Source organism: Vicugna pacos, chromosome 26, assembly GCF_048564905.1.
Source record: "Vicugna pacos chromosome 26, VicPac4, whole genome shotgun sequence".
NCBI classification, from domain to species: Eukaryota; Metazoa; Chordata; class Mammalia; order Artiodactyla; family Camelidae; genus Vicugna; species Vicugna pacos.
This window is the reverse complement of record NC_133012.1, coordinates 12465647-12480198: the sequence shown is the minus strand read 5'-3', so window position 1 is coordinate 12480198 and position 14552 is coordinate 12465647. Positions and strand designations below refer to the sequence as shown.

Genomic DNA, 14552 nt, shown 5'->3' with positions numbered 1-14552 from the left:
TGGTGATTTCAGAATAGGTTGCATTTGTCTTACAAATCCTTCTTCTCACCGATAATTTCCCATCACCCTTGTTATCTCCATTTTCACTTCTCTTTAAATTTGTTTCCTGAAAGAATGTTCAAGCAGTGACTGACTGGGAGAGTCACCTACTGCTAGTGGAATGACATCATAAGGAAGAGGGTGGTGCCTGCTACAAGTTGTGATTGGGAACACGGTGATGGGGACAGGGAAGACTAGTTATCCTGACTCAAGGGATATTTCCAGGCAGAGGAGTTATCTGATTAGAATCTTAATGGATGAGTAATGGCTATTCCCAAGAAAGTGAAGAGGAGTAGCAGGGAAGGAAAGAGTCTGAGCAGAAGGGTGTAAATGAGCAGGAGTCCCTGCCCAGCACTGGTCATTGGTTCTACACAGCCTTCCCCCCGTTTAAATTCCTGCCTCTCCTAGTGCCCACTGCTGCACCAGATGCTACCAGGGGAAGATGAATGAAGTCAACCCTATGATTGAGGAAGTACCTCTGACCTCTGATTTCTGTTAAACTCTAACTTCTGTCTGTTTCTTCCTCTGGTAACAGTGCCTATCAGGAGGAAGCACACACCGTCAGTTTATTCCTCCACAAGACTTGCAGGACCAGCTTGCCCCAGGTGGTACCAGTTATAGCTCCTGCACAGAACTCTTTATCTGGGTTAGATTAGAGGCATGATCTACCAGTGGTGCCGTTTAATCAAAGAACTGCCTTCAGGACTTTATTTATGAAAACTGTTGTTGACAAACCACAAATGCATGCAGACTCACACCCACAGTTTATTCAAGTCAGGTAATATGCCAAACGTATTGTGTAAGAAACAGCTTCTTTGTCAGAAATTGTGCACTCAGATGTCAGTCTGGTGGTTTCATAAATGTCTTCCATTAAGATTCAGTGTTAGCAAAGTCTCTGCAGGATCTGATTAAATCTGCGGTAAACACAGTGGGGCATGTGTTATTTACATGTGCATGTAATTTACATGTACAATTTACATGTTTCTTTTCTGAATTTTTTTCTTCTAATGTTCACAAACTTAGACATATCTCTTTTGTGAATTAAATAGTATGAATTTTAATAAAGCACTCCCTGAATAAAAACTTTAGAAAGTCTACTGCTAAGTTTGATGGCTGGAAGATGGAGTTTACATGTTGCTGTTAAATACTGGCTGGTGGCCCTCTAGCCTATATAATATGGTTTTTTGTAGCGACGTGGGCCTTTTCTTACACAGAAATGTGACATGAGTCCACATTTTGGAACAAAAGCACGACAGTAAGACCCTTCTAATAGGCTCCCATTTTGCCCTGTGCAGTGTTACAATGGGGACATTCTTTTTCTAAGACAGTCTTTGAGACCAGCACTATCAGATTATGGCTTGATGGCTATTTATCACTTTGAGTTGATGTACAAACCAGGCATCCCTAATCACTCACAACTTAAAAAGGCCACAATGTTATCAGAGAATAAAGTTTTAAAGAAATATTTCAAACATTATTTCACAAACTTTCTAAACCCGTAAAGAAATCTGGCTTTCCACACGCAAATACTTGACTAAATAATACATGAAGCAATTAAATATGATAACTTAAATCTTCTTCTGTTTTATGTATTTAATATGGAGAGGGCCAAAGGACAGAAAGAATTTTACTGCTCCTACCAGGATTTATTACAAACACCTTGTTTTTTACTTCTAGGAGGTATTATAAAAGGAAGTTGGGACATGATAAGAAAGAAGCCTTGGCTGATTCCATTATATCTGATACATTTGTCAGTTGATTGAAGTGATCAGATTTCAGAATTACCTAGCAAAGAGGAAGCAATCTCCTGAAAGTGATAGCCCAGTGCTGGGTGAGGGAGGGGATTACACAAAGAGGACGTCCCCTACCCCATCTGAGTAACAGCCTTCCATGTTCCCATGACAAGCATCCTTTGCATATCCCCAGTCTAATATTTATATAATGAGGTTTAATGATCTGCCCATTCATCTGCTTCTACTAGACTGTGAGCTCCTTGATACCATTCATATGTTATTTACATTGCTTTCCTAAATCCTGGCCAGAGTAGATGCTCAATAAGCATATTGGAAGGAAGAAGGGGAGGGAGGGAAGGAGGAAGAAGCAAAAGTTCACCTACAATGTTTATAAAGATATTAAACAAAGGAGAACATGTACTTAGTTAATAAAATTACTTTGATGAGTCATTTTATTAACAACACAGTATGATTTATTTAAGATTCAAATACAAGTTATAATTTAACAGGTACTATAGGCCTGATATAATGAAAAATAAATGCAATACATCTTAGAAGGCTTTCAAGTACTAAATATAAACTAAACCGATGAGATTTTTTATCCTCAAGAGTTACCTGGGGTATTAGCTTTCCAAGTATAAAAGGCAGTAAGAGGAAGATTGCTGAAATGAAGTCAGGTGGATTATTTGCATAAACATATACAGTGACTATAAACTTCCAAAGATTTAAAAAACACATAAGGAAATAATGTGAAAATAAAGCAAATTTATTTATTGTCTTTATGTATTAAAACAAATTATTTTAGTATGTCTTACTGATAGAGGTTGATTTAATTATTTATAAATGAAAATCTTTCTTTGTTTAACCTGGATAATATAAATATGTTAATCATTGGAGGGCTCCTAGTCTCCTTGTTTATTCTACTTCTTAAACAACCAGAAGACTGTAAATCCTTCAAGCTTCCTTGAGTTATCTTAGGTAAAGTCTAAAGTTTAAGGTAGTGTTCATAAACCATAAACCTCACCACCAAAGTCTCCTAACAGCAGAGAAGGGTCAAAAGACACCCAGCATTCTGGGTTAGTCCTTACTCAGCCTGCCTTCAACCTGTTTCTGTAAAGATGCATCCTACTTGGCCTTTTACCCAATGGCCTATCCAGATTTTCTTTAATATAAAATTTGTTTTAGATTTATAGAAAAATTACAATACAGAGTTCCCATACACACCTGTACCCAATTTCCCCAATTATTAGCATCTTACATTAGTAAGGTACATTTGTTACCATTATTCAACCAATATTGATACATGCTTATTCACTAAAGCTATAGTTTACTCAGATTTCCTTAGTTTTAACCTAATATTCTTTTTCTGTTCCAGGATCCTGTCCTGGATGCCACCTTTATATTTTGACGTCAAATTTTCTTAGGCTCCCCTTTGCTTTAACAGTTATTCAGACTTGCCTTGTCTTTGATGAACTTGACAGTTTTGAGGACTAGTGGTCAGGTATTTTGTAAAATGTCCCTCAATTAGGATGCTTTCCTTATGATTAGACTGGGGTTACAGGTTTTTAGGAGGAAGACCCCAGATAAAGGACACCTCTCATTATATTGTATCAAGAGAACATACTATCAATGTGACTTCTGACTGTGATGTTGACCTTGAGCTCCTGGCTGAGGTAGCATCTGTCAGCTTTCTCCACTGCAAAGCTATGTTTCTTTTTCCTGCACCACCCCCCACCCCAGTTGCTCTTTGGAAGGAAGTCACCAGGAACAACTCTTCTTCTTCATTTATTTATTCAGTCATTTATTTATATACACACAGACTTGAGGATATTTATTTTTATTTTTGGTTATAATCCAATTCTACTTTATTTGGTTGCTCACATTGTTCCAATTTTGGTCATTAGGAGTTCTTTTAGTTGGCTCCTGTGTCCCTTTGACATACCTCTATCATTGTAGGGTTTTCTTTTTCTAATTAATTTTTTTTAACTTTCTCACACTATAAGATACTCTAGACTCATCTTGGATGTTTCCTGCCCCAGTCCTAGAATCAGCCATTTCTCTAAGGAGTCCTGGTTCCTTTACTGGAGGATGCTATAAGAAACCAAGATTTGAGGTCTAGGTGTGCTTGGAGTCCTTGCTTCTAGGTCCTCTCAGCAGACAGAGCAAGAAAATACATGTGTGTTTACTAACCTGTATTTATACACATGTCTATAAATATTTGTATAGGTAACCAAAGTACATACAGACACATCTACACCTATATTTACCTAAACATACAATGTTTCTGATGTGGCTCCATTAACATGCAGATCATTCTAGCCTTCTCCCTTTGTTTATTTGTAAACTTTCATTCCAACAGTAAGAAAAAATAACTCCCACCATTGGTCATCCATTTACTCACTAATTTCCAGCACACAGGTATAGCAAATTTTAATTGTTAATCTGATTCCCCTGTAGGAAACAACTTTATCAACCAGAGCACAAAGCTTGCCTACAGTTTCTTTTGCCTTTGGTCTTACAGACGCCTGTCATTTCCAAAGTTACTAAGGCCAGCCACAATTTCCCCAAACTCCCCAAACCCCTGGATGGCTTGTTTCATACATTTACAATACAGTTAACTTGTTTTATTACATTCTGTACTCCATCCCTGAGATCCCCAATCTCCAAGATGATTTTTTTAAGAGTCTGCAAAAGGTTCATGCTTAGTTTCAATTTGCTTTAATATTAAAATAAAGTTTTAAATTACTTAACATCTAGCAAAACTGATAACCCATGGCCTACCTTGTGGCAAGCCCTATAACAATGTTATTGTGTGGGGCTTTATCTTGTCGTTTCCTTGAACATCCCTGGTATGTCCCTGCATACTCAAGATGTAGGCATCCCATTTTAAGAAGCACTGACTACAGAAACTGGATTGTGGTATTTATGGCCCTATCTCTAAAATTCTAAGATTCTTTAGATTTTTGTCACCCCCTCTCTTAGTGGTTTCAGAATCTGCAAAATCTGATCTATTTGAAGAACTGAATTTACATAAGGTTAGCTTTTTTTTTCTTTCTTACTGCTCTTTTGCTCTTAGGGGAAAAAAGTAATTTAAAATGCAGGGGAGAATAATAACTACTAAAGCCAATACTTGCTTTTGTCTAAAACAAATGCTAACAGCACAACTTAAATTATAATCCCCTTTGTCAATCTGGGTTTGCTGAAAACAACAATTAAGTTGCTCTACACTTGCAAGTGATCTGCTATATTGTTTTTTTGTGGGCTTTATTTGTTGCACCAACCACATAATCTAAACAGCTAATGAAATCGCACGTGCAAAATTATACCCATAAAGAAAGGAAAGGCAATGGTTGTTGCTCTTATTATTGGGGGTAGGGGTAGGGGAAAGAACTGGTTGGAATTAGTAAATTAACAAATTGTCTTAAGGATGTTCATGCTTTATACATCTTTCCAACTTCATCTGACCTAACCCCCAGGTGATCATCCACCCCAGGGTGGTATGAGGTTGTTCCCCAGTAGGGAATATTTATTTATTTCTACTGCTGCCATAGCAGGTTGAGGACTTGGCAGGAATAATGCTCTGGAGTTGTATGACTAAGTTGAAAAGCTTAAGAAAAATCTACTTAAAATCAAAACATTTATATAATGACATTAGACTATCTTTTGATGTGCAGAACACTGCCACATTGAAGGAGAAAAGCATCTCTTGGGGTGGAGCCTTTCCTGTGGTAGGAGGGACTGTTGTGGTGGGACTTTTCAACATGTTAGTTTTAGAGCAAATGACAGTCCCATGTGTAAAGGGAAATTTGGGACCAGAGAAGGAATCCAGGAGCAGATGCTTCGAGTTGAGATGTTAGGTGCTCAACAATGTTGACTAGATATAATAACAGAACTCCATGTCTGAGGAGGTAGAACATGGTTTTCCCCCAAACTTTCCAGAACCATTCATGGGAGGCAGGCATACTTTGTCATCCAAGTATTTGCTTTTGAACCGCTGGGAGCAAGAACTGGCTTAGTCAGGAAGGACAAGCTTACCTGAACTTCTCTTCCCTTCAGGCTAGAGGAAGGAAGAAGAAAGGGAATGGCTGGGCTGGGTCATGCAACCTGGACTGTTGTCCCTGCCCCTGTGAGTGGTGATTTCAGGTGAAATGTGCCTGACATTGGGAGGGTTCTCAGGACCCCCGTGATCACCATGCCGGAGCTCCAAGGGTCAGACTGTATCTGCTTATGAGAAGGGTGGGATTTCACCCAAAGGAAAGAAATAATGATCACGTATCCCAGGAGAGGAAAGGGCTGGGATTAGACTAGGATGGGAAGGTTCTCCTTTTTCCTGGGAACTGAGCTGGGCTTGGACTCTGAACTGGGGAGGCCAGTGGAACCTAGACCAGGGTGCAGAGGTTGGGTCTGAACCTGAAATTCTAAAAGAATCCAACTTGAGAAGCACTTGTGAATTTCACTTAGCTTATGACCAAGCCATCTGTGAAGCTGTATGAAAAGCCTGATCTCATATGTACTATGTACTATGTATAGATGTACTGCCAGGGGTTGGGGAGAAACAGGCCCCTCCTGGAGTCTGGAGAAAAGGAGGCTTATGAGGACAGAGATGCCCGGCCCAGAAGAACTGCATTCTTACATAAGCAGCAGCAGCAAAGGCTGCAGGCCATGAGACAAGAAAAAAGCAAATCCTCAAAACTTGCCCCTGAGAACATATATGATGGCACCTGGAGAAATCTCAGATCAGCTGGGAGGCACAGTATGAGGGTGGATATGGGTGTTGGGAAGTAGGGACCACATTTGAGTAACTAAGCCAGGAGGGGCTCATGCAGTAATGTCTTGGGAGGGTGAATTTCAGTTCAAGGTCACAGTTTGGGAATGCTAGGGAGACAGAGGTTACATTTAGCTTTCTTCAGATCCTTAGCACTTTTCTATGAATTTTCTACAATGAAAAGAATACACATCAAAAACAAATTCAGTGGCTAATTTGAAAAAAAAAAGACATTTAAAAATAGAACAATATTTCAAACATTTTAAGCTTATAGGAGTCACACTGCCCCTTCTCTTCGTCCCATAACCCCGAAGGTACATGCGTTTCTGTGCGCACGTTTACTCTTCCCTCTCAGACATCCTTGGTGCAAGTGGAGGACTTATGCTCTTATCAGCCCTAAAACCTTCAATTATAAACCCATGCTCACATAACAAAGGTAATAAAATGTGTAGGTGGAAGCTTGCCAAACATCTGTAGAGTACCATGCCATTCAAAAAGCACTTTAAAAATATTTGATGTTACTGGAATCACATTCCATTGTCAGTGTAGCTGTGTAGGTTTCTTTTTGTTTTACTGTTATTTATAAGCAATAATTTTTAAATATTTATTTATTTATTTACTTATTCATTTTGATGGAGGTACTGGGGATTGAACCCAGGACCTTATGCATGCTAAACATGTGCTCTGCCACTGAGCTATGCCCTTCCCTCTCTCCAACAGCTCATTTTTAAGGAATGGACAGACATTAGTTCCTACCAACTTTCTAGATTCAGCACAAAGGACAACAATGTTCAATTTCCTTTTTTGGTATCACTGGCCTTGATCTCTAAACAAATACGTGAAGTGAGTCTCTAAACTCTGAGTGGAAGTAAGCTAATCACTGACATTGAGACACTTTGCTACTTGACACAAACAAGAAATTCTCAGCCACTCTGCAAAGTAAATTTCTACTGTGGTGAAGAATTATCCCTTTAAGGGGCCCACCCAGCTCTGCTGAGATGTCTGGTAGACTGTGACCTGTCTGCTTTTTTGGTGGCATCCCTCAGAGTGCCCAGAGACTGGCACAAAAAGAGTGGGTACCGTGTACCTGTTGAGCAGTGTAAAATAAGGTAATTGCCACCAAAGAAACACTCTTTCAGTCCTAGGCATTAGGTAGCAAGTGACAGATTAAATCCTCTTAATTACCATATGATGTCTTGATTATAGTCCTATTTCACAGGGGAAGAAACTGAGGTTGTGATATTATGATTTAGTAAGAAATATACATTTGGTCTTTGTCTCCAGTTCCTGGCACAGAGCTCCTACCATCCTTGTAATTTCCTGAATAACAGTGGTGATAAAGAGCATCTTTTGTTATCATATTTGTTCTTAGTCCCTGGTTCCTGACTCAAGAGCTTCTAGGCTTTTGGGATATCTGGAGTGATAAGAATGTCTTTCTGTATGTTAATGAGGTGACTGGTGGCTGTGGTCCCCTAGAGAGCTTCAGGATGGGGGCTGGTCACCAGAAAGACCAAAGCATGATTAGAGGATTGGAATTTTCATCCCCACCACTTGACTTCCGGGAACAGGGAAGGGGCTGGAGACAGGTAATCACCAATGGTCATGATTTAATCAATCATGCCTGTGTAATGAAACCTCCATAAAAATTCCTAAGCTCCAGGGGACTAGGAGGGGCATATCAGAGAGCTTTCCAGTTGGTAAACACAGAGGTGCAGGGAGGGTGGTGAGCCCACATCCTTGCCTTACTTATCTCTTCTATTTGGTTGTTCCTGAGTTGTATTCTTTATAATAAGCTGTAATACTAAGTAAAGCTTCTTCCTGAGTTCTGTGAGCTGATCTAGTGAATGACCAAACCCGAGATGAGGATCATGGGAATCCCCAATTTATAGCCAGTGGGTCAGAAGTATGGGAGGTATGTAGCTTTCCCTTGGTGTTCAAAGTGGGGACAGTTCTGTGGGACTGAACCCTCAACTTGTGGGATCTGATGCTAACTCTGGATAGCTAGTGTCATAACTGAGCTAAATTGTAGGGCACTCAGTTGGTGTCCAAAGAGTTGGAGAATTGCTTGGTGTGGAAAACCCACACTTGGTATCACAACTGTTATGAGTAAAAATGGTTTATAGAGGCTCAGAGAGATTAACTTGTCTAACTTCACACCACCTGAGAATGTGAGAGCTTGGATTTGAACCGAATTCCCCAGATTTTAATTCTGTAATACCATGTTGTCTACTATTTTATCTGTTTAACTTCTAGAACATTCTTATTAATCCTCGTGCTGATAAAAAATGTATTTCATGAGAAACCCACAGTGACACTTCAAAATGAACATTTTTATAATCTTTATGAGTGAAAAACAAAGCATAAACACACCACTGAATATCACAGTGAGTTTATATGGCTGAAGTGCTTTATCTGGAAGTTAAGTCTCTGGTCCCAGGGTCACTATGGACTAAAAATATTAATTCTGGTAAGATTGATGGTCTCTCACTTTGGCTCGTTTTCTTCTGCTCTTCCAACACATGAACAACTCATTACCTGTGGTTTTGCTTCTGAGAAAATACGAAACTTCAGGAAATCATATTGTTCACTTCAGTGTAACTAACTGGGGAAAAGGTGTAATAAAAAATTAGAAGGATCACTCCCACTAACCATCATTCCACCACCATCAGCAAAACCAGTAGCGTAAATATCACAACCACCACCACCATTACTATCACCATCATTACCATCACCAGGTTTTCTTCGGACTGGACAAAAGTAGTTGTTTTCTCTCCCTCATGTGAATGTCACATTTATGATTTTCCTTTCACTAAAAAGTTATATTCCATAACTGTCCAAGCCTGTTCAAAATTCAAACATTCAAAACATGTCTTTGACAAGATACAGGCTTTTAGTACGTAAAAACAAATATCCAAGCAGCGTTAATAGCAGAGGTAGCTTACAAACTTCTCTCTTTGATCAAATTCTTCTCATTGTTTATTTGGAAGTGGTCAGCATTCAAAAATGTCTTTGAAATAAATATGAACATATGCTTTTCCCGACTCATTCCCCTGACACCTCCCAAAGCACATACACATGCACACACACAGTTGATTCTATAACATTTAGCTCTTACTTATGAGTTTATGTTATACAAATGTGAATGTTTCTCTCCTTGCCTGTCTTTCAAGGTCCCAGATGAACGCATCATATGACCAATAAACTGAGGGTCAGACTTTGCTCCCTACATCGTAGCTTCTAATCTATAGTGACCTATGGTACATACACAATCCCTGTGTTTAAAAACTGTAACCAGTAGACATGACTAATTAATTTTCTTAATCAACCAATTAAATTTTGAGCACACAAACAGATACTGTCTTTTTCTGAATATCAACATAAAGTCTTTTAAGAATCCATCTGGAACCGTTCTCAAAGTCTGTGACATCTCTTGTTTTACGATGGCAAACTCCCCCTATTGAAAATGGAATTGAGTTTTGAAAAAGGCCTCATTCAGAGGCAGGCTGCTGAGTAAAGGGAATAACAAACTGAGTATTAAAGTTTGGTTTTTGCTTTTAGGTTAAAAACAAGCTTTTACTAAAATGTAATACAGTGATTTTTCGTGGGCAAGTAAAAAATCTGGGGATGGTATGTGTTGGTGATTTTGAAAATGCATTCCAAGGTGGCAAATAGAAAAAGAAAGTCTTCATTTCATAAAATAAACAACAAATAAGTTTCAACTTAAAATTAAACTTTCTTGAATGATATGATCAGTGTTACAGGGAAAGTAGCTGTCTGTTTAAAAATTTTTTTTTCACATGTCAAAAAGATGCATGAGTTTAAAAAGGTTAAAAAATGTTGTAATAAGACTTTTTCTTGTGTGGCATCTAAGATGACTTTAAAAGCAATTCCCGAAATAGAACTCCAGAAATATTTTGAGAAATGGCCTCTGTATTGAAATACAGGTATAACCTTCTTAGGGTGCCTATTTTGAATGTTAATGCTCATTTTAATATTAAAGTTCTAGTATACTCACTTAAAAATTAGATTAATGCTTGATAATCATCTTTCTTATCCAGTTGTCTCCCCCCAAAATTAAAGGGCTTTGCAAATTTTAGACTATAATTTTCTACAATCCTTATGAAAAAATAGCATATTATATAATGTCTCTTTATATAGGCTCTCAGGTTCTCTGAAATTTTCAGGTTCCAGAGAAATGCCAAATGCAATTTACCACAATTTAGTTGTTTTTCATTTTTTTTTTTTACCCAATATGTCCTAGGCATGATGGATATAAGACTGCAATTCTGTAACTTCTATCAACCTATCTAAGTGAGCTCATGATTTCTTCTGAAGGAAAGTGGATGGAACCCCCTCCGCAAGCTTTTCCTGCTCAGAGGGCATCAGCTGGTATTACCAACCACCATAAAAAACACTGTGATACAATCTGGATAAAGACAGACACCTATGGTGGCTTCTGCCCTATAGTTTCTCTACTGTCTAATGTGAGAGGCAGGGTGGGAACCCAAGGCGGATGCATTATCACACCCAAAACAGAAAAAGAAACATACTTCCCACCAGGGACAACTCCCCTACTCTTGATATGTAGATTTTGCCAATGTCCAATTTCTTAGACAAGAAACTACCTGGTCCAGCGAAGGGTCACTAGTGACTAGTGTTTCTAAAATCTGAGACCCTTTGTTTCAGTCCCGAATGACAGTTTTGCATCCCCCAGGCAGCTGTGCATTCATGGCAATCCACTGAAGTCATATGTCAGGAAGGAATTCCCTGGTTAGACTTGGAACATGATTTAGCTATTTTTAGGGTTTCAGCTGGTGTCCTTACCAGCTCCACAGGATCTAGAAGTTGCCCTATTTCCTTCTATTGAGATAATTTGGGAAACGAGTGTTAGATGGAATTTCAAACTTTGCATCTATCATTATTGCTGCTTTTAAATAAACAAGTTCTTAGAATTCTTTCCACCAGCCTGTTAAAAACCACTTGCTGCCTCAGGTTTGCATGGCTTAGGATATTACATGAAAAATCAGCTAGAGTGAGTTGAGACTCTTGGGCCTTGATCACTATACAAAGAGTCAAAGAAGGAGCCTCCCTTTGGACCAACCAGCACGGTAGTTCTTATACTGAACTCTGCAGAGCATCACTGTAAAGGATGATGGATTGTGAAATTGTAGGGGAGGCCACAGCCTCTACATCCCCTGGGGTGCTTGTGGAGATTTAGAGTCTCAGACTCCTTCCAGATCTTCTGATCAGACTCTTCAGGGGTTAGACCCAAGAACCTGCATTTTTGGGGACATAGAAAGCCTCTTACTTCATCTACCACGAGGACTCAGTTCTGCACCTCCAGCTACAACTGATCTGAACAATTCAGAAGAGTCCCAGGAGTGTTGGCCTGGGGTATTGGATTAATGGTCTTCCCCCATTGCACTTTCAGGACCCTCTTCCCCCAATTCACTCCTCAAATTTGGCCTTCAGCCAAAGATTTCCTCATTGCAGACAAAATTTAAGAACATGACATATACAAACATGATCCCAGAATGCTTTCCATTCACTGGTTTTTAGGTCACCCAGAATGAAAACATTAAGAACATGTTAATATGGTTGCTTGTGAGACAGTTTTGTATAGTGGTTTTTGCTTTTCTCAATGCCTGAAGTCTTATTGTGTCAAATTCAGCAAGAGATCTAGAAGCTAAAGGGAATAAGCAGAACTAAAACTAGTGCATAGTTGTGAATTTTAAAAAATTTAATCTTCTTTGAATGTGTTCATCTTTTAAATATGAGAGATCGAATCTTTCAACAGTAACAGTAAATTCTTAGCCATTTTCAATCTGAATATTGCCTCTTCTCCATTCTTTTTATTACGGCCCTTTGAAAGTCTATGATTTTGTGATTCTGAAACTTACTCTCTACAAGGAGATTCTTAATGCCTTTCTAATTTTTTATACTTTATTTTCTCTTTGCTACATTCAGGGTAACTTTTTTTATATCAAAATAATCATTGAGTGAAAGAAAGCTGAGAGAGTATATTACACACTGTGTTCCATTTATATAAAATTCTAGAAAATGCAAACTCATCTATAGTGACAGAAAGCAGATCAGTGTTGAGTAGTAGGGGCCAGAAGAAACCTTTAGGGGTGATGGATATGTTTATTATCTTAATTGTAACAGTTTCATGAACATATACATGTGTCAAGTGTCATCAAATTGTGCACTTCACCTGCAGTTTGTTACACCTCAGTTATATTTCGGTAAATCCATAAAACACACTCCTCCCCTGCCGCCCCACCCTTGACCTAAAGTTCATAAATACTGGAAGAGTAAAATATAGAGCATCTAGGGTTTATTCTTGTAGTTACTACTAAAAAGTAGTAAGTTTTATCTATTTTTATTGGCTTTGATGAATAGGTCTTAGGAATCCTGTTAAGTTGGTTGTAGGAGAGAGATCAGAGTAATGTATATAGAATAAAAAATAATATCCTATGTATGTACATGAATATGTGTCTGTCTGCAAAAAGATGAATGAACGAAAGATAAATTAGGAGATGGAACTCGCAAAACAGAAGAGGGATGAACTTTACCTTCCGTTTAGCTGATATGCTGCAAAGGACTTGCATTTCTTTTCTTAAATTCCAGAGGGTAAAAAATTACTTTTGAATGCGTATTACAGTATTACAGCAATTCAGTGACTCAGCAAAAATCAATTTCTTCCAAAGAGCTCCACCATACTCTGACTTGCTGTCTTTTGACCTCCGCAAGTAAAAGCACCCCGGCAATTTTTATCAGCCATCACTGAACCGACCATGAGGGATATCTCCTCTCTCAAAACTGCATTTTTCAGGTCAGGAACACCCGGCACCCACCGCGAGGCCAAGCAGCGGCGGCGTATGGCGGCAGGAAGGCTGCGGAGCTGAGGGGATCCCGCCACAGATCGAGGGCTGAGGGCCGGCGCCCACTCCTCTGAGGCCAAAGCTACCACGGTTCAAGGGACAAAGCGGGGGCACCATCCGAAACAATACTGCCAAGCACAGGCTGACCGTAAATAAGTAGAGCGCGGACTTACAGAGACCCTCCCAGCGCACGTCAGACGGTTCTTCCCAAAGCTCCCGGAAGACAGCCACGGCCCAAGATGGCGGCACACTTGAGGCGGGCTCTCGCTCCTTGCACGTCCCGAGGCGCATGCGTGGGGCGTGGAGGCCCCCCGGCGGAGCCCGAGTCCAGCCGCTGAGGGCAGCTGTTCCCGCTGGAGGACGCCAGCGCCTGCAGGGTAATTATTGGTGAACCGTTTTCCACTTAAGTAAGGCAGTTTAAATTGTAACTATTGTGTAATCTGAATATTGAGTTTTGACTTTCAATTGCTCTATTTTTGTTTTTAGACATCCTTTTATATTCTTTTTGAATTTTCTTGATTTATAATCTTTCATACCGGATTCCTTTTATGTGTCTGTTGTGATACTGATTACGGACTCCTTTCTAACTTCCCCTGTAGTAATTTTTGAGGCCTTAATTGAAAGTAATTTCCTTCTACCTGGCAGAGCAGGGGGCACTACCAACCGCGGGCTATTTTAAAAGCAGATTTGAAGTAGTGTAGATTTGGATTGAAAATTCACATGAAAACTGGATTACGATATGAATTCTCAGGAGAGGTATTTTCCCCTTCAACCCAGCTCCAAGTTTGAGAGACACAGCACTTTTTTTTAATGGTTTCTTGCGTGGGTTCTTAGCTTTGTCTGATGTTCCTAGATGACTCATGGGTTTTCCTTTCAGACTCCCCGCTTTGGTTGAAGTCTTATGCCTCACACTTTGAACAGTTGTTAAAAACAGGGGCTGAAAGTAATGATTTAAAAGATTCCGCCAGAGCAAAAGCGAGATTTGGTGCTTTGTTACATATATATATATATATATTTCTTTTAATTAACTTTTACCCTCTGTTGATTTTTTTTCTTGCTTGTTCATGAATGCATTTATAAAGAGGTTTATTTAAAAACAAACAAACACATACAGCAGGTTGTTTTTAGTGG

General features: G+C 39.2%; 1 long non-coding RNA gene across 1 annotated transcript; it reads right to left on the bottom strand.

The window, feature by feature from the left end:
* Positions 1-784: 784 nt before the first annotated feature.
* LOC140689388 (uncharacterized) lies at positions 785-13655 on the bottom strand. Its single transcript, XR_012064314.1, has 2 exons — positions 13595-13655; positions 785-953 (listed from the first exon to the last, which is right to left on the bottom strand). It is a non-coding gene; the product is annotated as an uncharacterized lncRNA (long non-coding RNA).
* Between the last annotated feature and the right edge of the window lie 897 nt (positions 13656-14552).